At 34.2% G+C, this 24,285-nt stretch overlaps 1 pseudogene; it reads left to right on the forward strand.

The window, feature by feature from the left end:
* The first annotated feature begins 4,118 nt into the window (after window positions 1–4,118).
* Window positions 4,119–21,450, forward strand: LOC122141806 (annotated as a pseudogene).
* Window positions 21,451–24,285: the final 2,835 nt, after the last annotated feature.

A 24,285-nucleotide genomic window follows, 5' to 3' on the forward strand; every position in this document is an offset into this window, starting at 1 on the left:
GCAGAAAATAAACAAAATGTCAGAGATAGTTATTGAACTAAAAGGTGTGAGTCAGGGCCCCATATGAGCTTCTCTAGGCTATTTGTTTTTAGTCATTGTGTTTTGGTGACTCTTTGCATACCACAGGCACCTTCTTTGATTTCTGCCAAGAAAAATACAAAATACAGTACAGCGAGAGGAACCTGCTCATTCAATAGTTTCACACACACACACGTTCCTAACCGTAAACCTACCCCTTACATTAAACCAGTTTGCATTGTAACACTTTCAGATAAACATAATTTACTATTTTTATTTATTTTTTTCTCATAGGACTGCAGGCCGGTCCCCACAATGTCAAAAAATGTCAGTGTATTACTATTCTTTTGGGGACATTTGGTCCCCATAGTGTAGCCGATAAACAAGTACACACACACACACACACACACACACACAACACACCACACACACACCACCACATAAATAACACAGCGCGATTAAAAAAAAAAAAAAGTATAAGCGTCTTAAGCATAGACTGTATAAAAACAGGTCGTAAGGCACCACTTTCGCATCATCTCTCCGACCCACGACAACCACGGAGTCTCCCGCAGTAATAACCCGAGCTGATAACGGACTTGGACTCTCTTTCTTCCGGGGTCGTGCAGAAAGTTATAACTATAGTGACTGACAGTGTTTCCTTTCACAAAAACCGGTGACCGGAGGTGAACATAACTCATGCAGGCTTATTACGGTGAGTAAATTATTATTATTCCTGGACGATTCTAATCATTGAATATAAATAGTAATAGCAATAACCCTTTTTATCTTTCATTGAAAAAAAGTCGAAAGTGAAAGTTGATGATAATGTGACAAAAATAATAAGCAGTTAAAAAATCGCAGTTTGAAAACGCAAGCTACCACAACAATAATGTAAACGGCTGAATCATTGTGATCGGATTACCGAAAATGCATTGTTACAATGATGCCAGACATAGGCCTACGCTATTTATCGTATGTCGTTATAATATTTTTGATCTCTGGAGATATACGATCAATAATGAAAAAATCCCTAATGTACCAATAATTTGTTAGAATTTTTGTGAAACTCAATGCATGTTGTCATTGTCACACATATCCAAAGCCCTGTGTATGAAGCTACTACGTCATTTACATAAAAACTTCTAATTTAACTTTTGTAAAGAATGTTACTGATATATATAACTATATATATATATTATTTTATTATTATTATTTATATTAGTTATAGCTGGTATGTGAACCCTCCTTGTGGACGCTTTTCAGGCACTCTTAACTGTCACCGTCCCGTATACGGGACGCCTAAGTTTACTTCAATATATTACAATTAAATCCTAACCTAATCATGAAAAAACTATATATCGTTGGAAAGGTCTAAGGACTCCTAAATAGATATTTGACCCACTCTTTGTTGTTAAAACAACGAGTAGGAAACCGTAATAGATTAATATATGACAAGAGTGCACCTCAAAACATATACATCATAAAAGGAGTTCTGACCTTTGTCACAAAAAATCTTTTTTGCTTCCTTTTACCCTATCACGTTTTAGCAATCATCATAAATTATATATCATTTGAAAGCTTAAAACCTCCAAATTCATCCTGTGAAAACCATTTTTGAAATCAGACACTGCGCGTTACCATGGAAATTGTACTTTAAAACCTTTTAGCGAGCTCCTCCACTTTGTGGGAGTGTCTATTCCAAATATATTACGGTCTTTTAGAATCAAAACTTTTCATAGTCTTGACAAAATAAATATCGTTGGAAAGGTCTGCGTCTCAAGATTCCATATTTGGTAGTTATTTTGTCATAGACCATAATATTGAGAGAGAAACTTGATACATTTATGACAGAAAAATGCATAAAAAAAATTTCAATGGAGTTTGAATGGCACCCGGTGGCTGTTTGTGGTATAACGCCTAAACAAAATTGCATAGGGAACTTTATTTTTTATTATATCAACTTCAAATTTGGAAACACAACTTATTTTAGACATATGGCTTTAAATTTATAGCAATTTTGGATTCGCCACCTATTTTATCAAAATATTTTATTTTATATAAAATATAATAAAAATAGTACAGTACATTTCTTTACAAGTAAATTTAAACTTTCTATACTTTTTTAGTGCTTTCATTTTTTGAAATGATTTCACTTCTGCAATAATTGCCAGATTGTCTTATTTTTAAAAAGAGACCAACCTTTGGTCCTGTATTCAAACAGCGTTTATGAATTATAACAATTTAAGTTTGAATAGTGTACTTTCACGTCTATGTTCAAAAAGGGGGGTGACAGTTAAGAGGTTAAATTATTTATAGTTACATATAAGTGCTGTTCTAGCACTTATTAAAACTTTGTAGTAGAAAACATTTTTCATTTATATTATTTAATACTAAGGCCATTTTTCAAATGTAGTTGCTTTTCTGTTGTTCTGTGTATGGGAAACAACAACAAAAAGTTAATACTAGTATTTCGTCTCCATATTGGTTCTCTTGCAGCACATCCTCTGAGTCAACTGAAAACCTGCTGCGGTTGGTGTACTTCAGAGATGTGTTTTTTTTTTTAACCTTGTAAGTGAACAAACGCTTATTGATGTGCTTTTTATGAACCTCACAATCAGTTTTACAGTCAAATAAAAAATGTAGAATATATATATATATATATAGATATTATATATTATATATATATATATATATATATATATATATATATATACCACACTTTACTCACCCTCCGGCCATCCAGGATTTATAGATTTTGAACATCCCATGTACTTGTAATATTAATAAGTTAAGATTAGTCTGTCTGTCTCATCCTTATCCCAAGGTTACAGTGAGCCGGATCCAGACCCGATGATGGATCTGCACCCCTGCATCTGAATTTTGCAATGAGGGGAAGACTATTTCCACAGCGCTTTCATCTGAACAACCCCCAAAATCCATCATCTCCCTGTTACTACTTTAAATCTGCCTTTAAAAATAATCTGTATTATATGACGGGCTATATAAACTGACTTGGTAGATTTGTTGTATTGAAGAATTCAGCGTTGTAGCACATATTATCTTAAACCCATTCACTCAGACCCGTTGTAATATGTGCAGGTCTGAATGCAGTGGATTTTTGTATTACAATAGCACATGTTGATCTCAAAGATTAATATCTGAAATATATATATATATATATATATATATTATATATATATATATATATACTATATATATATATATATATACACACACACACACACACATACACACACACACACACCCACACACACACACACACATCCACTTTGCTTTGTTGCGTTATTAAAGTAATAAACAAACATTTAACAATTAATTAACTCCTGACGGGTTAGGATGTAAGCGCTGTATATAACATATATATATATCTATATAATCTATATAGTATATATAGATATATATATATATTATATATAATATATATATAATAACTTCCGATATTCACTATATACGATATTTACTATCGAACAGGACGAAAAGCACTTTTCGTCACTACGTCACTGGATACGCAACTTCCATTTGGAGATTCCGCTTTCGCTTACGGGAGCAGCCTAACGCAGACAAAACACTTTCATTAATAGGAATTCGTATTTGTGTTTCTGAGCGACAAGTGATTATGCAAGCTTATTTTAATGCACTCGCAGTGACTTTGTTTTTACCCTACCATGGTGAGATCTTATTCGTTACAATCTCCCTTTTCCTCTTGTAGTAGCTAGGCCTATTAGCGACTTGGGCGTTTTTGAAGCCCTACTTGTTGGGTAATGGTTCGGTTTAAACAGCCTAACACTGTTCACAGAAAATCTATGGTCAGTGAAAAAACATTTTAACTCAAAAAAACGGTTCTCTGGCAGTTGAACAGTTTAATTTACGTGAAAATTGTGATAATTTTTCATGTTCGTAATGGTAATAAACAAGTATGCTAAACTTGAGTAAAAGTTTACATTTCTTATCGTGCCGTAATGAATCCCATGTAGCTTGGATGTAATCTGAGTTGCTTTGGGTAAAAGCTTTTGCCAAATTCGTAATGTTGCCTATACACTTTATTTATGTGGGAGATTTAAGGGACTAAAATAATGTTATATAAATGTAGAAAACACGACACTTTACGCGGTGTAAAGTAATTATTTAATGTTATTTTGTGGGTACTAGTCATCTTTGTAATATTTATTATGAGTCTATAAAAACGTTTTATTAACTGCTTGTTCAAATAGGTCTATATGTAGAGGGAAAGAGTTAAAATTATGAATCGGGAAGTGGATTGTGTTGAATAAGGTCCTCCATGAGAAGTGTGTGTGTTTGTGTAATGAGTGAATGTGTGAATCACATTATGAATCCAGACATATTTCTCTCTGTTTACAGCACTAATGTATATTTTGCTTCTATTTCTTCTTCAGTTGCGTTTGATAAAGTATCTGTGCCTTTGATGGAGGGAGATTCAGTCACTCTACACACTGGAGTTGAAACAAACCAACAAGAAGATATTAAATGGTATTTCGGTGACACTCGCATCGCTCAAATCAGTGGAGATCTCAGTGATATCTGTACAGATGTTCAGTGTAATGAAGGTACTGAGAGATTCAGAGACAGACTGAAGCTGGATCATCAGACTGGATCTCTGATCATCATGAACATCACAACCACAGACTCTGGTGAATATATACTGAAAATCATAAGCAACAACGACAGTGAAAAGATCTTCAGTGTTTCTGTCACTGGTGAGTGATTTAATGAGTGTTTAAATGCAGTTTAAAATATAAAATCCTCCAGCTGCTGTTGGTTTGTGTTTCAGAGGTTCCTGCTGCTGAACTACATGAAATGAAGGAGAGAAGAAGAATCTGTCACTTTAGACTCTGGTGTAATAAAACACACAAATGATGTGATGACATGGTATTTTAATGAGACTGAAATCACTGGAGATCAGAGTAAGATCTGTACAGATGTTCAGTGTAAAGAGAGATTCAGAGGCAGACTGAAGCTGGATCATCAGACTGGATCTCTGACCATCATGAACACCAGAACCACAGACTCTGGAGATTATAAACTATTGATCAACATCAGAAACAGCAGCTTCAGCGTCACCAGAGTGAAGAGATTCAGTGTTTCTGTCACTGGTGAGTAAATAACTTTAAAAAAGAAAAATCTTTACAGCCCGATATGTATTGGGTTTTTTGGACTGTGGGCTGTTTGGTTTTGAATGTGATTTCAGCAAGTGCAACATGATCCTGGAACAATATTCAAATCAACCAATCAGAATTGAGGGAGAAGTTTACAGGAAATTTCAATTTTAGCCTTACAACCAGAGTTGGGTGATTCTACACCCTTGTTATTCAATCATCATTTCCCTCTGATTTTAGGGATAAATTATGGGTAGGTTTAGGGGTAGGGATAGGGTTAGGTCTGTTTTTTGGACAAAAATGTTGATCCAGGATCAACAAAAGATGTTGATCCAGAAATATGTCTTACTTGCCAAAACCACAGTGACCAGACTGTTTTGAGTCAAAGACACTTTGAATGACGTTATTAACATGCAAAATTAATAATACCAGCCAGTTTCGTTATGAGCCATGCTGCTTTCTTTTGAGCTGAGCGTTCTGTGATGCTGAAAGCATGCTAGAAACAACAGAAGGTGCCATTTATCAGTTTAATCAATTTTATACAATTGATGACTGAAGTAGGAAGTGAAAGTGAAGTGATGTGTGGCCAAGTATTGTAACCCATACTCAGAATTTGTGCTTTGCATTTAATCCATCCAAGTGCACGCACACAGTAGTGCACACACACGCACACACACACACACACACAAACGCACACACACACACACACACACACCAACCACCACACACACACACACACACACACACACACACACACACTCGCACACACACACAAACACACACACCCATGAACACACCTGGAGCAGTAAATATTATTCAAAGATATTGCTTAATATGGGATTTATTATCATTCATGTTTTCAGCTTTTCCAGGTTCAGATCTGTCTCCAGCTGCTGTTGCAGGAATAGTTATTGCTGTTCTGCTGGTGGCTGCGGCTGTAGCTGCTGGTGTGGTTAACTATCACCGCAGGAGCCGGACAGCAGTACATTTACTGTGCAACTGTGTTTTGTTTTTATTGTTGACAAAAACAAAAGGGTGCACTATATATATATATATATATATATATATATATATATATATAAATATATATATATATATAATTTACTGTGCAACTGTGTTTTGTTTTTATTGTTGACAAAAACAAAAGGGTGCACTGTAAAATAGTCATCTTGTATTTATTTTTCAACAACACAGAACCAGATATTTACCAGTGAGGCAATGCCAAAACATTTAAAAACACAAATAACTCCCAAATAAACTAAATAACAATGATATTAACAACACAATGTGCAGCCTTTGTCACAGAGCAATTGTCTTATTAGAAAACACCAGTGCATCATTTCAAGAATTCTAGATGTGATATTGAAATAAAACAATGCAAGTTTATACTACACTAAAGAAAATGACCATCTGATGCAGTTTAACATGTTGTGCTAAATTATTAGGGAATGAAAACCTTTCCACAAACAACTGTTCCAATTCCAAGCCTCTTATAAACTCAAAAAGAAAGAAAAAAAAAATTAAATGAAACTTTCCACTTTCACTTAAGAACTGTTTCACAAATGCATGCAAAAATGGTTAATGTTCATCGATCAAACACGAAAAACATTGTTTAACCCTGAAGTGCATACCTTAGGTCTTCAGCGACCCGGGACATCATTCTCTACCCTCTCCCTCCTTCATTTTTTAATGTTAGACATCAACCTTCTTAGTATTCCTCAATCTATCAGTTATAAACAATATTACAAGAAAAGTGTATAGGGTCGCTAGAGACCTGAGGTATGTAAATGTGTAAGTATTTTTTTTCTGCCCAACTATACCAACTATATTTAGATATCTGATGACTCAATATGTGCAAAACATCATTACTCCTCAAGGTGGCACTTTTCGATACACAATGATGACATTTCACTCATAATTACCGCAGGCATAAAACAAACAAATATCATCAGCAAAAATTGAAGTGGTTTGAATGGCTTTACTGCAGAGCAATTACTAAATGCAATGAAATATAAATGTCACTGGCATTTGATGCTGGTCGTGGTGAATAATCTGCCAGTGATCAAAATATTGAATATCAAGTCATTGAAAACAATAGTTTTGAGAATATGGCTGAGATCGTATATATGAGGCAGATGCTGAATGTACCGTGGAAGTGTGCTCTGACGATGACAGCGATGGTAAAATCATCTGCTCAAATCGAACCCTTTTGAGTTTCCAAAGGTCATGAAATATGCTTTATTTTAATCTTCTGTGATTGTTCTTAAAATATCAAGAGGTCTTTTTTTGGGTGGGGGGGTGGGGTGTTGGCTATTGCAGCAGTTAGAGATCCATCCATGCTAGATATATAGGTCCGGGTCGCTAAAGACCTGAATATGTAAGAATGATTGGCGAAACATTCATGCATTTAAGGGTTAAACTCTTTCTACTGGAGAGCTGTATAGTTTTTTTTCTTTTTTTTTTTTCGGATAATCTAAAAAAAAAAAAAATAAAACTGCGTAAAAAGGTTCATTTCTTTTTTGCTTTTTTTGAGTATTTATTTATTTTGTGTAACTTAAACATCAGACCTCCTCATTCATTTGACCTTTTGTGAATGTGTTTTCTTACAGGAGGATGATGATGGTAACTCGCACACATCATCACTCTGATGATGGTCTTTTAGTGCAAAAGACACTTCTTTTAGTGTCTTTTGCACTAAAAGAAGTATTAATGCACTGATCTGGTTTGACATATCAGCCATTATGTCCAGCCTGTTTATATCCGCACTGATAGAATGGACTGTGTTTCCACAAATACCCCACCAAGGTAGGCATTACACTGAGGGAACTTTTTGTTTTGTTTCCCATTACATCAAGATGCATTAATGTAAGAAGAAAAAATAAGAAGATACAATGTCGTTTTCTGAAAACTTAATTTAAAATTTAATAAAAAAAAAAAAGTGATTATTTAACCACTAGCATTAACCCTTGGTCATCCACCATCAACAGAAAAACACTGGTTGACCAAACTTTGACACACACACGCACGCACGCACGCACTCACACACACATGCACACACACATACACACACACACACACACACACACACACACACACACACACACACACACACACACACAGCAGCTACACCAGAACTAAAAAACCTGCTTTAACCCTTGTGCATCAATTTAAATTGTAGCTGCAAGCAGAAATTATAGTGGTTCAATCTCTTTAAGGCCTTTTTAAAGCAATGCCTAAAAAAAAGTATTCTGTTTTCTTTTGCAAGCATGTAAACACATCAAAGAGAGAAAAGATTATTTACAGCCAACACAAGCAATTTGCAAAGGAAATGTATGTGTTTTAATGCTTTTTAACAGTTAATGAGGTTGAGCAAGTTTGGTCTGCCTGATCACTTTTAGGTAAGACTGCTGATCCTTGGCAATTTGAACAATTACAGGGTATTCAACACAATTTCTAAAACATTAACCCAAAAAGTGCTAGAAAGACAAAGTCATAAATCTAAAGTTGTGTTCCAAATTTGAGGTTGATATCTCAAAAAAGATGACACCATGTTGTGAAAATTTATATAGCACATTTAAATCAACCATGGTTGACCAAAGTGCTTAACAATGTCCGGGAAAAATAAAATAAATAAATAAAATACATAAATAAGAAGTCACACACAAACAAGACAAATACAATAAAAGTCAGAAAGGTAAAAAAAGAAAAAGGAAGACCTTAAGGATGCACAGGGGTATAAGCTTGACTTTTTTTTCTTTCTTCTGAGTGTGTTTATTATGCCTGTAAATGGATGCACATGATACAAGCTATGTTAAATACTCTTGCATTAAACCTTGCAAAAATACTAATGTGATGTTTGTCTGGAGGGATGTTACAATGACTGTTTTAAGTCTTCAAACATTTGGTAGATATTCTTTATATTCATCAAACTAAACATCTGTGATATTTATTTGGTGCTGAATAGTATTTTATTTGTTTGCGTGCTTGTTTTTTGTGCATGTGAGATAAATGACATGACAGCTCTTCATCTAGTCTCTTTTTCAGTTCTGTTGTGTTCAGCTGTGATTATCAAGTTTATTTGTTTGTTTGTTTTGTTTTTATATTTTGCTGATGTATTTGTCTTGTAGAATATTATCACAGTTTGATGGAGATGATTGCCTTTACATAATTATCAGATCAGCCATTCTTCTTCAGCTTTAGATTTATTGGTTCTTTCTTTTGGTAGCATTCTTGTTTTTTGATTTGTCTTTCATGTGGTGTTGCTCATTTTCTTTCATTTTCTACTAAGCTTACATCAGTCAAGGGAAAAAGTGCATTGAAGCAAAACCCACAAGACAATCTTTTCTGAAACACAAAACATCATGTATGTATTTTTATGTTTTTGTATGTTTATGTGATAAACATTATTAAAAATATGATCAGCTCTGTGAAAGATTTTTTTTTTTTTAAATACATTATAAATAACATTTCCTTTTGAATACTAAATGACTCTAACACTTACGCCAAAGTTACTGCGTGTTGAATAAGAGGAAACAAAACAAGACAGTTGTCCAAAAACATATAAATATATAAACCTCATGATTTGAGTAACAAGCTGAAGTAATCAAGAAACCCAGATTTGCTTTGAGCTAGTAACAGATGGTTTGCTGAATTATCACACATGAAGAACCAATCATATTAGACATGAAATATGTAATTGATCATGTCACCTTTGTCAAGCACTTATGCTGTATAAACTGTTGTACTCTTTTTGTTGGGGGGATTTTCTCTGAAACTGGTCTAAGATACTTCTGGCCATGATTAAATCATTTGAAAGCCATTGTCTGGAGTCTGTCTGGTTATTGGTTATCTTCCCTTGTTTCTAAACCTGTTGTCCAACAAAAGAGAACATTATTGCATGTTTTTACTTAACAAAAGTAGAATTTTAGAAATAACTCCCTTCTGTAATCTGATGTGGCTTCTTACCATAGAATGATGCAGAAATATACATTCTATACTGCAAAAAGTGCAATGGATTATAAATTAACTACTTAATGATTAAAAAAAAAAAATACCCAAGTTGGTTTTAATAACACAGATGAATTATATTGTCATAGTTGAGTGTTTATTGTCTTGATGTTTCATCATTCAAAACGTTTCAATTATCTTTTTACTCCGTTACAGCAATAGCTGGATGCATTTGTCCATATTATGGGTTTCCTGGAGTGCCATTTCTATTACTTTCGATAACCATGCATATGAGGGTTTTCAGTTATGAATGAAACAGACATTACATGTGTATAAAACAAAAACACGTAAGTTTTCAGTAATATCAGCTGTCCTAGTAACAAAAGTTACACAATATTCAATAATGTACCTAGTACATGCAATTTTCCTCCATAAGATCAATAAAATCAGTTCATGCATTAAGACTCCCCCAGCACAAGAACAAAACAAAACCTGTGAAACAAGTTTTTTTTTTTTTTTTTTTTCTTCCAGTAGTTCAGTGTCTGATCTAATATAACTATTCACTAAAACACAGCAGAGTGGTTAATGTTGTGTGAATCCTCCCACCACAGAGTTTGACTCTTCTAGCTCATACAATTCATTCATTTGTATATACTGTTAGTCTTTGGACCCTTAAGATTTGAAGTGTTCTTATTATGTGATAAAGTATTTGTCTGTGTTAAATGGCTAAAAGTAGAGAAATATTGTGTGAATTGTGTATAAACTACATTTAATGATAAAACAGAAAGTAACTGAAATTGTTCATTATTCAGATTCATATTCTGAGTCATTTTTCTTTAGAGATGTGGTTTGATTTGTTGGGTGGACAAACATCTTGTTGAGTGGTTATTCAGAGCACAAGTGTTAAGTGAGTAGATGAAACCATTCCTGTATATGCCCATCTTTTGTCAGATGAACACAATCAGAGTTATATAGAAAAAATACACTGGTTCTTCCAAGCTTTATAATTTTATTAATTAGCGGTTTATTCTTTTTTTATGTTTCAGTTGTGTTTGCTTAATTCATTTATGTTTTACCTTAATAAATATCTACTTTTGGGTTGATTAAATTTGCATGTAACCTTCCCATTTATGTTGCTCTGCCCTGAACCCTAGGATTTGTAACTGTACTCAGCCTAACTTGACTCCTCTCCAACTGAAGATAGAAACAAGCTCAAGGGGTAAAGTAGTTGTAGTGCTTTTCACTGGAGCCCTCTGGTGGGCAAAAAGGCTTTTTTCTTGTTGTGGTTTTTTTTTTTCTTTTTTTTTTTTGTATCTTTGGGCAACATGACTAACTAACAAATAACAACCTGTGATTTATTGGGAAATGCAACATTTGTATTGTTATCCTTTATTTACTGTATTTTCATTTGTTTTTATGTACCGTAATTTTAATTTCACATATACTAATTTTATACATTTTTAACTTTTTTTTTTTTTTTTAGGCTATATGTTTTGTATTTATTTATTGTTTGTGGAGTAATATTTATTGTTTGTGGAGTAATATTTCTATAGCCATGACATTAATAAAGAATGATGCTTATTGCAATCAAAGCTGCGGAGACTGGACGCTCTTGTTTTTTTTTTTTTTTTTTTTGTCCCGCTCATGAATTTTCCTCTGCACCTTAGCTCTCCCTTTCTGAACAAATGTGTTAAAAGTAATTTGGCCAGAGTCGATTTAATTTAATGTAATGCGCGTATTTTATTTCCACAAGTCTACTCTCACATTACTCATGTTATATTAGTAAAGAGAAAACTTATTTTATGTTTATCTTGTTTTATTGCCAAATTTGTTTTGTTTACGAAATCCAGACTCGTTAAAATGATAAAATCCAGATTGAGGGTTATGACTATGCAATGCTATATACTAAAGCGATAAAATCACAACTAGATTAAAAAGTTAGTCAAGACAAATTTTAGGTTGGCTTGAGAAAGCCTAGCCTGAAATTTTAAAGCAGCTATAAAAGCCTGAAGTTTGAAAATTTTGACAGATTAGATAGATGCTGATAACATGTTAAAAACATGATTAGCATGTTTTTAACACGATTGGCCTGTTACTAGCATGTGGCTGGCATGATTAGCAAGTAACTAGCATGTTTCTAGCATGTTGCTTACATGATTGGCATACTACTACAATGTTGCCAGCATGATTAACAAGTAACTTGCGTTCAGAAGCTAGTCTCATAAGAATAATTAGAAGAAGAAGAAGCTTAGCAGATCAGTAGGTTGGCTTTCTCAAGGCAACCTAATAATAATAATAATCACTATAAGTTTAAGTAGCATTTATGTGATGACGTGGTATTTTAGTGAGACTGAAATCACTGGAGATCAGAGTGAGATCTGTACAGATGTTCAGTGTAAAGAGAGATTCAGAGACAGACTGAAGCTGGATCATCAGACTGGATCTCTGACCATCACAAACACCAGAACCACAGACTCTGGAGATTATAAAGTACTGATCAACATCAGAAACAGCAGCTTGCCAGCATCACCAAAGTGAAGAGATTCAGTGTTTTCTGTCACTGGTGAGTAACTAACTTTAAAAAAGAAAAATCTTTACAGCCCGATATGTGTTGGGTTTTGGACTGTGGGCTGTTTGGTTTTGAATGTGATTTCAGCAAGTGCAACATGTTGATCCTGGAACAATATTCAAATCAACCAATCAGAATTGAGGGAGAAGTTTACAGGAAATTTCAATTTTAGCCTTACAACAAGAGTTAGGTGCTTCTACACCCTTGTTATTCAACCATCATTTCCTTCTAATTTTAGGGATAAATTATGGGTAGGTTTAGGGGTAGGGATAGGGTTAGGTCTGTATTTAAAATAAATAAATAAAAAAAAATAAAAAAAAAAAAAAAATGTTGATCCAGGATCATCAAAAACATGTTGATGCAGAAAACATGTCTTATTTGCCAAACTCACAGTGTTTTGAGTCAATGACACTTTGAATGACGTTATTAACATGCAAAAATAATAATACCAGTCAGTTTCATTATGAGTCATGCTGCTTCCTTTTGAGCTGAATGTGCTGTGATGCTGAAAACATGCTAGATACAACAGAAGGTGCCATTTATCAGTTTAATCAATTTTATACAATTGATGACTGAAGTAGGAAGTGAAAGTGAAGTGATGTGTGGCCAAGTATTGTAACCCATACTCAGAATTTGTGCTTTGCATTTAATCCATCCAAGTGCACACACACAGTAGTGCACACACACACGCACACACACACACACACACACACTTTACCTTGAGTTATTAATGTAATAAACAATCATTTACCAGTTAATACACTCCTGATGGGTTAGGATTAAGCGCTGTAATAACCTACTATAGCCATTATATTTATACGATATTTAACTATCGGAACTGGATACGCTACTTCCATTTGGAGATTCCGCTTTCGCTTTACGGGAGCAGCTAACGCAGACAAACACTTATTAATAAGAATTCGTATTCGTTTTCTGAGCGGAAAAAAGTGATTATGAAGCTTATTTTTAATGCACTCGCAGTGACTTTGTTTTTACCCTACCATGGTGAGGTCTTATTCGTTACAATCTCCCTTTTTCTTCTAGCCTACTTTGCATACTTATTGTTCGCGTAAACGGTTCGGTTTAAAACAGCCTAACACTGTTCACAGAAATCTATGGTCAGTGAAAAACATTTTAACCACAAAAATCGATTCTATGGCAGTTGAACAGTTTAATTTACGTGAAAATTTTATAATTTTTCATGTCTCGTAACGGTATAAACAAGTATGCTAACTTGAGTAAAAGTTTACATTTATTATCAGTGCGTAAACTGATCCAATGTAGCTTGGATGTAATCTGAGTTGCTTTGGGTGAAAGCTTTTGCCAAATTCGTAATGTTGCCTATACACGTTATTTACGTGGAAGGTTAAGGACTAAAATATGTTTATAAACTGTAGAAAACATGGCATTTATGCGGTGTAAAATAATTATTTAATGTAATTTTGTGGGTACTAGTCATCTTTGTAATATTTATTATGAGTCTATAAAAACGTTTTATTAATTGCATGTTCAAATAGGTCTATATGTAGAGGGAAAGAGTTAAAATTATGAATCGGGAAGTGGATGTTCTTCTGCTGTTTTGCATGTGATAAATTATGAATTCAGACATAAATAAACCAACAATCCATACAAAAATCAGAAAAAAATATTTACAACACTAATAAAAAAACATTAAAAAAACAAATTCACATCACTATTTGAGTTTGTGCTTCTATTTCTTCTTCAGTTGCGTTTGATAAAGTATCTGTGCCTTTGATGGAGGGAGATTCAGTCACTCTACACACTGGAGTTGAAACAAACCAACAAGAAGATATTAAATGGTATTTCAGTGGCACTCGCATCGCACAAATCAATAGAGATCTCAGTTTTATCTGTACAGATGTTCAGTGTAATGCAGGTCCTGAGAGATTCAGAGACAGACTGAAGCTGGACAATCAGACTGGATCTCTGACCATCATGAACATCACAAACACAGACTCTGGAGATTATAAACTGAAGATCATAAGCAACAACTACAGTGAAAAGATCTTGAGTGTTTCTGTCACTGGTGAGTCATTTAATGAGTGTTTAAATGCAGTTTAAAATACAAGATCCTCCAGCTGCTGTTGGTTTGTGTTTCAGAGGTTCCTGCTGCTGAACTACATGAAATGACGGAGAGAGAATCTGTCACTTTAGACTCTGGTGTAATAAAACACTCAAATGATGTGATGACCTGGTATTTTAATGAGACTGAAATCACTGGAGATCAGAGTAAGATCTGTACAGATGTTCAGTGTAAAGAGAGATTCAGAGGCAGACTGAAGCTGGATCATCAGACTGGATCCATTATTGGGAAAAACAACATAACCACAGACTCTGGAGATTATAAACTACAGATCAGCAGCAGAAACAGCAGCTGTAGTATCACCACAATGAAGAGATTCAGTGTTTCTGTCACTTGTGAGTAAATAACTTTAAAAAAGAAAAATCTTTACAGCCCGATATGTGTAGGGATTTGGACTGTGGGCTGTTTGGTTTTGAATGTGATTTCAGCAAGTGCAACATGTTGATCCTGGAACAATATTCAAATCAACCAATCAGAATCGAGGGATAAGTTTACGGAAAATTAAAATTTTAGCCTTACAACCAGAGTTAGGTGATTCTACACCCTTGTTATTCAATCATCATTTCCCTCTGATTTTAGGGATAAATTATGGGTAGGTTTAGGGGTAGGGATAGGGTTAGGTCTGTTTTTTTGGACAAAAATGTTGATCCAGGAAAAACAAAAAAGATGTTGATCCAGAAATATGTCTTACTTGCCAAAACCACAGTGACCAGACTGTTTTGAGTCAAAGACACTTTGAATGACGTTATTAACATGCAAAATTAATAATACCAGTAAGTTTCATTATGAGCCATGCTGCTTTCTTTTGAGCTGAGCGTTCTGTGATGCTGAAAGCATGCTAGAAACAACAGAATGTGCAACTTATCATGTTAATCAATTTCATATGATGACTGAACTAGAAAGTGAAAGTGAAGTGATGTGTGGCCAAGTATGGTAACCCCATACTCAGAATTTGTGCTTTGCATTTAATCCATCCAAGTGCACGCACACACTAGTGAACACACACACACACACACACACACACACACACACACACACACACCTGGAGCAGTAAATATCATTCAAAGATATTGCTTAATATGGGATTTATTATCATTCATGTTTTTAGCTGTTCCAGATTCAGATCTGTCTCCAGCTGCTGTTGCAGGAATAGTTGTTGCTGTTATTCTTCTGGTGGCTGCGGCTGCTGGTGTGGTTAACTATCGCCGCAGGAGCCGGACAGCAGTACCACAGAATGTAAGTAATACATACAGCTAATTTAACAATATATATATATATATATATATATATATATATATATATATATATATAATATAATACTGTGCAAACTGTGTTCTGTTTTTATTGTTGACTAAAACAAAAGGGTGCACTGTAAAATAGTCATCTTGTATTTATTTTTTAACAACACAGAACCAGATATTTACCAGTGAGGCAATGCCAAAACATTTAAAAACACAAATAACTCCCAAATAAAGTAAATAACAATAATATTAACAACACAATGTGCAGCCTTTGTCACAGAGCAATTGTCTTGTTAGAAAACACCAGTGCATCATTTCAAGAATTCTAGATGTGATATTGAAATAAAACAATACTTCAAGTTTAAACTATACTACAGAAGATGACCATCTGATGCAGTTTAACATGTTGTGCTAAATTATTAGGGAATGAAAACCTTTCCACAATCAACTGTTCCAATTCCAAGTCTCTAGTAAACTCAAAAAGAAAGAAAAGAAAAATGAAAGGATAAATCATTCCACTTTCACTTAAGAAAGTGGAAATGATGTGGACATCATTCTCTACCCTTTTCCCTCCTTCATTTTTTAAAGTTAGACATCAACTTTCTTAGTAATCCTCAATCTATTAATTATAAACCATATAACAAGACGGTGGGCGGAACCGACCCCCCGAGGGGAGATTTCGTGTTTTCAAAACGATCTGTGGTGAGGGATAACCCAGTTTTTTATATATAACCGCTACGCTTTTCAACAAAGCAAATAAAAAATTGTTGCCACTCACACACTTTGTCCATTTCTATAATATCGGTTACTTTCTCCAGGTTATTTTCCCGGCGAATAGAGCAAGCAGCTACGTGCGGGGTCTGACCTGCATGACGTATTTGTTGCCTTCATCCAATAGCGTGCGTGGAAAGTGTCGGTGTTGGTGACGCGTTTGTGAACACACTGGCGCGCTTGGCGCCCAGGATTTAAGATTGTACTATTTAAGATAAGAACTATTTTACTTAATTTTGCTACAAGTCTGGTTTGACACAAAATGAGAACGTAGAGGTAACGTTATCCATTTGTACTGTTTTTATTTTAGTGTAAAAATGTCCTCCGATGTCCTGTCATTTCTTTGTAATCTTTAATAAATACACCCTTCTGATTTAACACATTTGACATAATTGGTATTGCTTGGAAACATCATGGAAAAAAAAAAAAAAAAAAAACAGACAGACAATACTCTTTTTCCCGCCCATGTTTACTTGGATGAAATGGCAAAACATGAAGTGCTGTATGCATATATTTGAGGACCCACCATTCCCTTCACAGACATAAGTTGGGAAATTTATTAAATCAGTGTTTCTGTGGAAAGACCTTGAGGGCAGTGGAGGTATCATTGCAGAAGAGGCAGTACAGGCATACAAGTTACAAAACCAGGAACCTACAAACCAGTTAGTCAAACCAGCTAACACTGGCTACCACATCCATTTCACAAATATCACGAAGATAAAACGAGCACAAAGGAGAAGAGAGAAGAAAGTAGTATTAGTTGAAGAAACTGCAAAGGAAGGTTGGTATTATATTGTATAGACAGGCAGTTCAGTATTAGACATTTGGTACAGATCAAAAGTTTGGAAACGTTACTATTTTTTATGTTTTTGAAAGAAGTTTTCTTCTGCTCATCAAGCCTGCATTTATTTGATCAAAAATACAGCAAAAAAAAAAAAAGTAATATTGTGATATATTATTACAATTTAAAATAATTGCTGTTCAATTTATTATACTTTAAATTATCATGTATTTCTGTGATGCAAAGCTGAATTTTTAGGATCATTATCACATGATCCTTTAGAAATCATTCTAATATGATGATTCATTATCAAAGTTGGAAACAGTTCTGCTGCTTAATATTTTTTCAGAACATGTGATACTTTTTTAGGATACTTTGATGAATAAAAAGTAAAAAAAAAAAAAGCTATGTTTTTAAAAATAGAAATATTTTGTAACAACAACATACACTACTGGTCAGTAATTTGGGGTCAGTAATTTTCTTTCTTTAAATAAAATCAATACTTTTATTCAGCAAGGATGTGTTAAATTGATAAAAAGTTATAGTAAAAAAGATATATATATATATTTTTTTTTTATAAATGCAGTTCTTTTTAACCTTTTATTTATCAAATATATTAGAAAGCAGAACTGTTTCCAACACTCATAATAAAATCAGAATATTAGAATGATTTCTAAATGATCATGTGATAGACTGGATGTTACATGTGACACTGAAGGCTGGAGTAATGATGCTGAAAATTCAGCTTTGCATCACAGGAATATAAATTATTTTTTTAAAGTATATTCAAATAGAAAACTATTATTTTAAGTTGTAATAATATTTCACAATATTACTGTGAAATATTTTGATCAAATAAATGCAGGCTTGATGAACAGAAGAGAGTTCTTCCAAAAAACATTAAAAATAGTAATTTTCCAAACTTTTGACCTGTACTGTACAGTGCAGTATGGACAGTAGTATACAGTTAAGAAAGTAGTAGTATGGCATACAGTAATATAAATTAAATATATATATTATATATAAGAGCAGAATAGATAAACACATCCAGCGGGCAAGCTATCAGGCTGCAGTACACAGAAGGAGTCTTGAGTGCATGCCAGACATTCCTCCTCCTGTAAATCACGGCTGGAAGATGGTAGGAGATTTCTACAGAGTGGACTGGATGACACTTCCACCAGCTCCAGAGGCCATACTGGAACTTGTGCACTGCTGGTGTAAAAAAAAAAAAAAAAAAAAAAAAAAAAAAATACAAATAAAATTGACAGGGATGCTCATTTCGATTAATTTTCCCGACCGACAACCGCCGCTCGTTAATCGATTATTAACCGTTAACTGATAAGATTATAATATTGAATTGGCATTAAATACAAATAAAATTGACGCGTATCTGTGACCCTTTAAAAAATACAAACATTTTTTTTTTTTTTTTTTTAACTCAAAGGGTTTATTTTAACGTGCAAAGTGCAAACAGCAGCATACAGAAACAGATCAACAACAGAACCTGGATTCAGTTTAAATTTCCACGCACCTGCAGCATTTCTGACAGTGAGAGAAAAATCTAATAAAATAATACAAATAAAAAACAAAATAGGCCTACACTAAATATATTTTTTAAAACTTAAATAATTAAATTAAGATGACAAAAAGAAAACACTGAATCCGTTTGAACGAAGCTTTCAAAAACCGTCAATTTTTTTCGTTAGACTAAGATTTTTCGTTAAATAAAAATAGCAGCTCTACCTCAACACCGTGTCTAATTTTTATTTAAAAAAAGCAACATATCAACGTGATGTGGGGTCAGTGGAGCGCAGCCTGTTGACAGTTAGACCCGCGGCAGAAAACACCCTCTCCGATGGGACAGATGTACCGGGAATACACAACGTCTCGCTAGAGTTGCCAGCTTCGGGAAGCGCTTTTCCAAAGCAGCACACATTTCAATAAGTTTTGCTTTTGCGGCTTCTTTCTCCGTTTGTGCAAAAATTACCACTGAACAGATTCTCTGCGTTATCTCCTCAGATCGCCGTTCATCGCATCTTCTCCCTGATAACATGGAGGGCAAAGTTTGTTGCCCTTCATCACTCGAAGCTTTAGGGTGTTTGCTTCGTAAATGGTACTGCATCGCACTTGTGCTACTGCTGTATTTTAATACGGCGCCGCATAATTTACAGGTAACTTCGTCGCCCTTTCTGTTAAAATGATCCCACACAGTGCTTCTTTTCGCTCGCTTCATTCTGCTTCCCTTGCTCGGAAAAAAAAATTCTGCAGGCATGTGTCACGTGTGTGGTTGCGCGTGCCGACGCTCTCCGTGAGTTAATAAATATAAGCTATATAGTAGGCTATTTTATTTTTAAACCATGCAGCAAACTAAAAAAAAGAACCTTAAAAAAACGTTTTAAACCGTTTAACTGATAGTATTAATCGGTCAAAATTTTTACTTTCGGTTAACGGTCAAAACGGTCAATATGAGCATCCCTAGTGTTAAGGGTAGAAATGCACATGTAAACTGCATGAGCTGCCATGTACAAACCTCTGTCAGTGTGTAAACTGTGACAATAAGTCACTTAAAGATGACTAGGGCACGTGTGTGTGTGTGTGTGTGTATGTACACGTGTGGGGAGTGGTGTGTTTGCTACTCCTGAAGAAGTAAATCTGTATGACATGTTTATGTACATTATAACTCTGCTCTGTTTGATAGCCTATGTTCTTTGATAGTTATAATCATATTTCTATTACATACAGTTCTAACTAACGTTAGAGCTCTTAGCTCTCCGGTTTGAATATTGAATATTGGTTAGAATATTAGAATACTGACCCTTTAACGTTATGTCAGATGTAACTGATAATTAAATATATGTCTTAAACATCAACAGGTTCATATGTGCCAAAAACTCAAGGCAAACGTTTACAAAACGGTCTGAGGTAATTATCCGCCAACATACAGTGGAGCTGTAGTCTATGTGAGTTGGACGAAGTGTTACAGTTAGAATGGAATGTTTACACCAAATATGTAATCGCATGATGCTAGCTACTGCCAGAGCCGTTGAATATGATATTCTCAACGGCTCTGGCTACTGCTAGTTCGCCAGCTGAAACGTTACCCTACTTAAAACGACACTAACGAGACGCTTACACACGTTTGAACGACACAGTGTACAAAACAAACATTTTATATAGATATCATATTCTAATTAAATGAATACTTACAGTCACACAAAGAATGTCCTTGACGATGATCAATGCGCTGCTGCTGCTCGTGTCTGACAGCTAAATCATCCGTGTAACAGCTGTTCTAAATAAACTTTATCTGATTGGTTAATAATAATCCCATGCCAGTATCTTGCCGCGCTATTGGATCAATTAATATAGTAGGCAACCGCGTTTGCCTGCATAGTTACGGGTCGTGCATTATGATTTCGGGGAAAAATGTGCAATAAATGGGAGTGGCAACACTTTTCATATCGTTCAGAATAAAACAACCATCCCAACTTTGCAAATCCAGGTTCTCCCTCCATGGGGATCATCCATTTCGAAAAGTAAAGCAGATGGACCCTCGGCCCACCGTCTAAATGAAAAAAAAAAAAAAAAAAAAAAATAAATAAAAATCTTGTAGTGAAAAGGTACATTTCTTTTTTGCTGAGTATTTATTTATTTTGTGTAACTTAAACATCAGACCTCCTCATTCATTTGACCTTTTGTGAATGTGTTTTCTTACAGGAGGATGATGATGGTAACTCGCCGCCTGATCCTAAAAGCATTCATTTGAGGTAGATGGGATGTCCTTAAACTGTTTACTCACAAAGTGATCTGAAGATTTCAGTAGTCAGTACCAATACCAGTACAATTGTCACACATATAGCATACCAATTTAAATGAATATATATATATATATATATTATATATATATATATATATATATATATATATATATATATATATATATATATATATATATGTATAGCATTAAAACATTATAGCATTTAGCATTAAACAGTATAGAAAAAATAATGTTAGTGTAACCCATAGACAGTAAAAAGAAATGGACACAGCGACCCCATTGGAACTCAATTGAGACAAGTGAAGCCCATTTTTAGCGATTTTTAGAACTTCCATTTCTGACGAGCAGACTCAAACTAAACTTGATGACGTCAGCAACCTGTCTGACAGATGTAAATCTTCTAGTAGCTGTGCGTGGCAAACTGCCATCGTTAATCTTGCAGAGACGGCGAGCTTGAGCGGGGAGTTTCTTGGGCCCTGAGTGAGCAGGAGTAAGTATTCTGATTAATTATTTTGTATAGTATTTTTAAAATTTAACGCCAGTACGCCATATCTCTTGACGTCTCCCCGATTGCCTGCGAGCTTCTCCTCCTGTCTGTACGGTAATATTCTCTACTGTGCGACAGAGAGTCGAGTGGGTTATGACGCAATCGTTAGCCTATTTTTACAAAAACTGTTTCTACGGGGCCATAATGTAACATAGAAGGTAATGGAGCCCCTTTATACATTGTCGTGTATCTTTAGAAATAAATAATGGACAAATGGAGTCTTTAAACACCTCATATGTAAAGTTATTCGCTGTCAAAGTGACGCCAAAATGAATGGGAGTCAATGGGATGCTAACGCAAGTGAAGTTCTGCTACAAGATGGCGGCACGCGGCCGACTTCAACTTCCCGTCGACTTCCTTGCCCCCTGGTTTTTTTTTTTTTTTTTTTTTTTTTTTTTTTTTTTTTTTTTTTTTTTTTTTTTTTTTTTTTATTATCAAATACAGTTATTACAATTTGTCAGATCATATCTTCATAACGAATAAAAAAATAAAAATACATAACAGCCAGTAGATAAAGTTGAAATACATATCATATAACAAATGAAACATAAACATAATTAACAACAAAAAATGGATCGCGAGAGTATCAAACATTAGATATCAGTTAAATTATATAGTTAAACCCAGATAAGTATTTCATACATTTTGATGCTGATTTACCCTCTAATCCAGAAATACATTCTATATAATTTTTTAAGTCAATTTTAAAAACATTGAAAAGAGGTTTGTTATTCATAAACTTGGATTTATGAATAAAACAAATTCCAAGCAAAATTATCAAGTTTGACTAAATATTGTACAGAGGAGTTTGAGTCAGAAAAGTAAAAGAAAATATCAAAATTAGATAAATGTATATTTTGAGCCAAGTTGTCCATTAATAAAATCTTGTATATCATTCCACAGGGAAGAGCTATATGAACAACTATAGAATAAATGGTCTAGCGTTTCTGTTTCCATAAAGCAAAAACTGCATTTATCGTCTACAGTAGGGATGAATTTACAGATAATTTTGTTGCAGGGGTAATAATGGTGAAGAATTTTAAATTATATTTCTTTCACTTTTTTCGTAATTAAAAATATTATGTGGGTTATTCCATGCTCTATTCCAATTAATATTTTTAATACAAGGGGGACCATTTGTATCTGGAGGCAGGGATAGATTTTGCACATAAAAGGTTTTTTTATTACTTTGTTGTTAAATTTTTCTGTCTAGAAACGATAGACCATTTATTGAAACACTGCTGGAGAAAGATTTATTAAATTGATCCAAAACTGTCTCATTTCTAAGTAGGGTGATGATCCCTTGGGGTATAGCTTTGGTTACAATATCAAATTCTTTTCTTGGAGCCTTGCCCCCTGGTGTAACCCACACAAGGTTACTGGAGTGCAACTCTTTACTCTGCCTGTAGATGGCGCGTAAACCCCAGGAGATTTACTATTAAATAAAAAACACGCCTTTCTTCCGCTGAAGACGCTGCTAGAAAGCAACAAGGACTGGTATGATAAGTATCCTCTGAAGGATAGAAATTCAAAGAAAAATCTCGTACCAAATATTGAAATATGGTGTGTCCATTAGGTTGAATGCTGTGTGAGAGAGAGATACCTCCAGTAAGGATGCTAATACTAATACGAGTGTTATGCTGATTGTGCTAGCTCCATTATGGCGCGAAAAAACCATTCTTTCAAAACCAATCGGAGTTGTGAACCTGATTCTTGCTGTTTGATACCATATAGACACAGATTCAGATTGTTTTATGTTGTTTGAGATGCTCATAAAAGATCGCTAATCGCGCTAGCCGCGTGCTAATCGTTAACATTTAAATACAGATTTGATTTGATTTGTTTATGTTAGCTCAGATAAGCTAGTCACCACTGTAGCAGATCTTTGATCGTATTCACACCGCTAACGGTGCCTTCATATTGTTTTGTTGAGTTAAGTCATTTGATTGAAGGAGTATTTATCCTTTTGTTTTCATATGTAAGATAAGGGTGATTTAGTTCATCTAATTGCCAATATACATGTTTGATATGTATATGATGAGCAGAAGTTCATCTTAACTGTTAAAAAGGATAAATATATTAAAATGTGATGTTTAAAATGTTAAGACGCATAAATAGATTTAAAAGGTTAAAAACATAAATATCTGGTTTCAGAAATCTCATGATTTATATTTCTATACTGTAAGATGGAAGTACATGATTGATTGATTGTTGTTCATTGGAACTGACTTATGTAGTGTGATGTGTACCTATTCATTTGCATAATGATTAGAGTATTTATATCCTTTACAATTGGTTATAATTGATTTGACATTTGAATGGAGAAATGTTGATTAGATTTGAAAAGAAATGAGACAATTGTAATTAATGCATTCTGTACTGTATGTATAGATT

This window comes from Cyprinus carpio, chromosome B22, assembly GCF_018340385.1.
Source record: "Cyprinus carpio isolate SPL01 chromosome B22, ASM1834038v1, whole genome shotgun sequence".
Classification (NCBI taxonomy): Eukaryota; Metazoa; Chordata; class Actinopteri; order Cypriniformes; family Cyprinidae; genus Cyprinus; species Cyprinus carpio.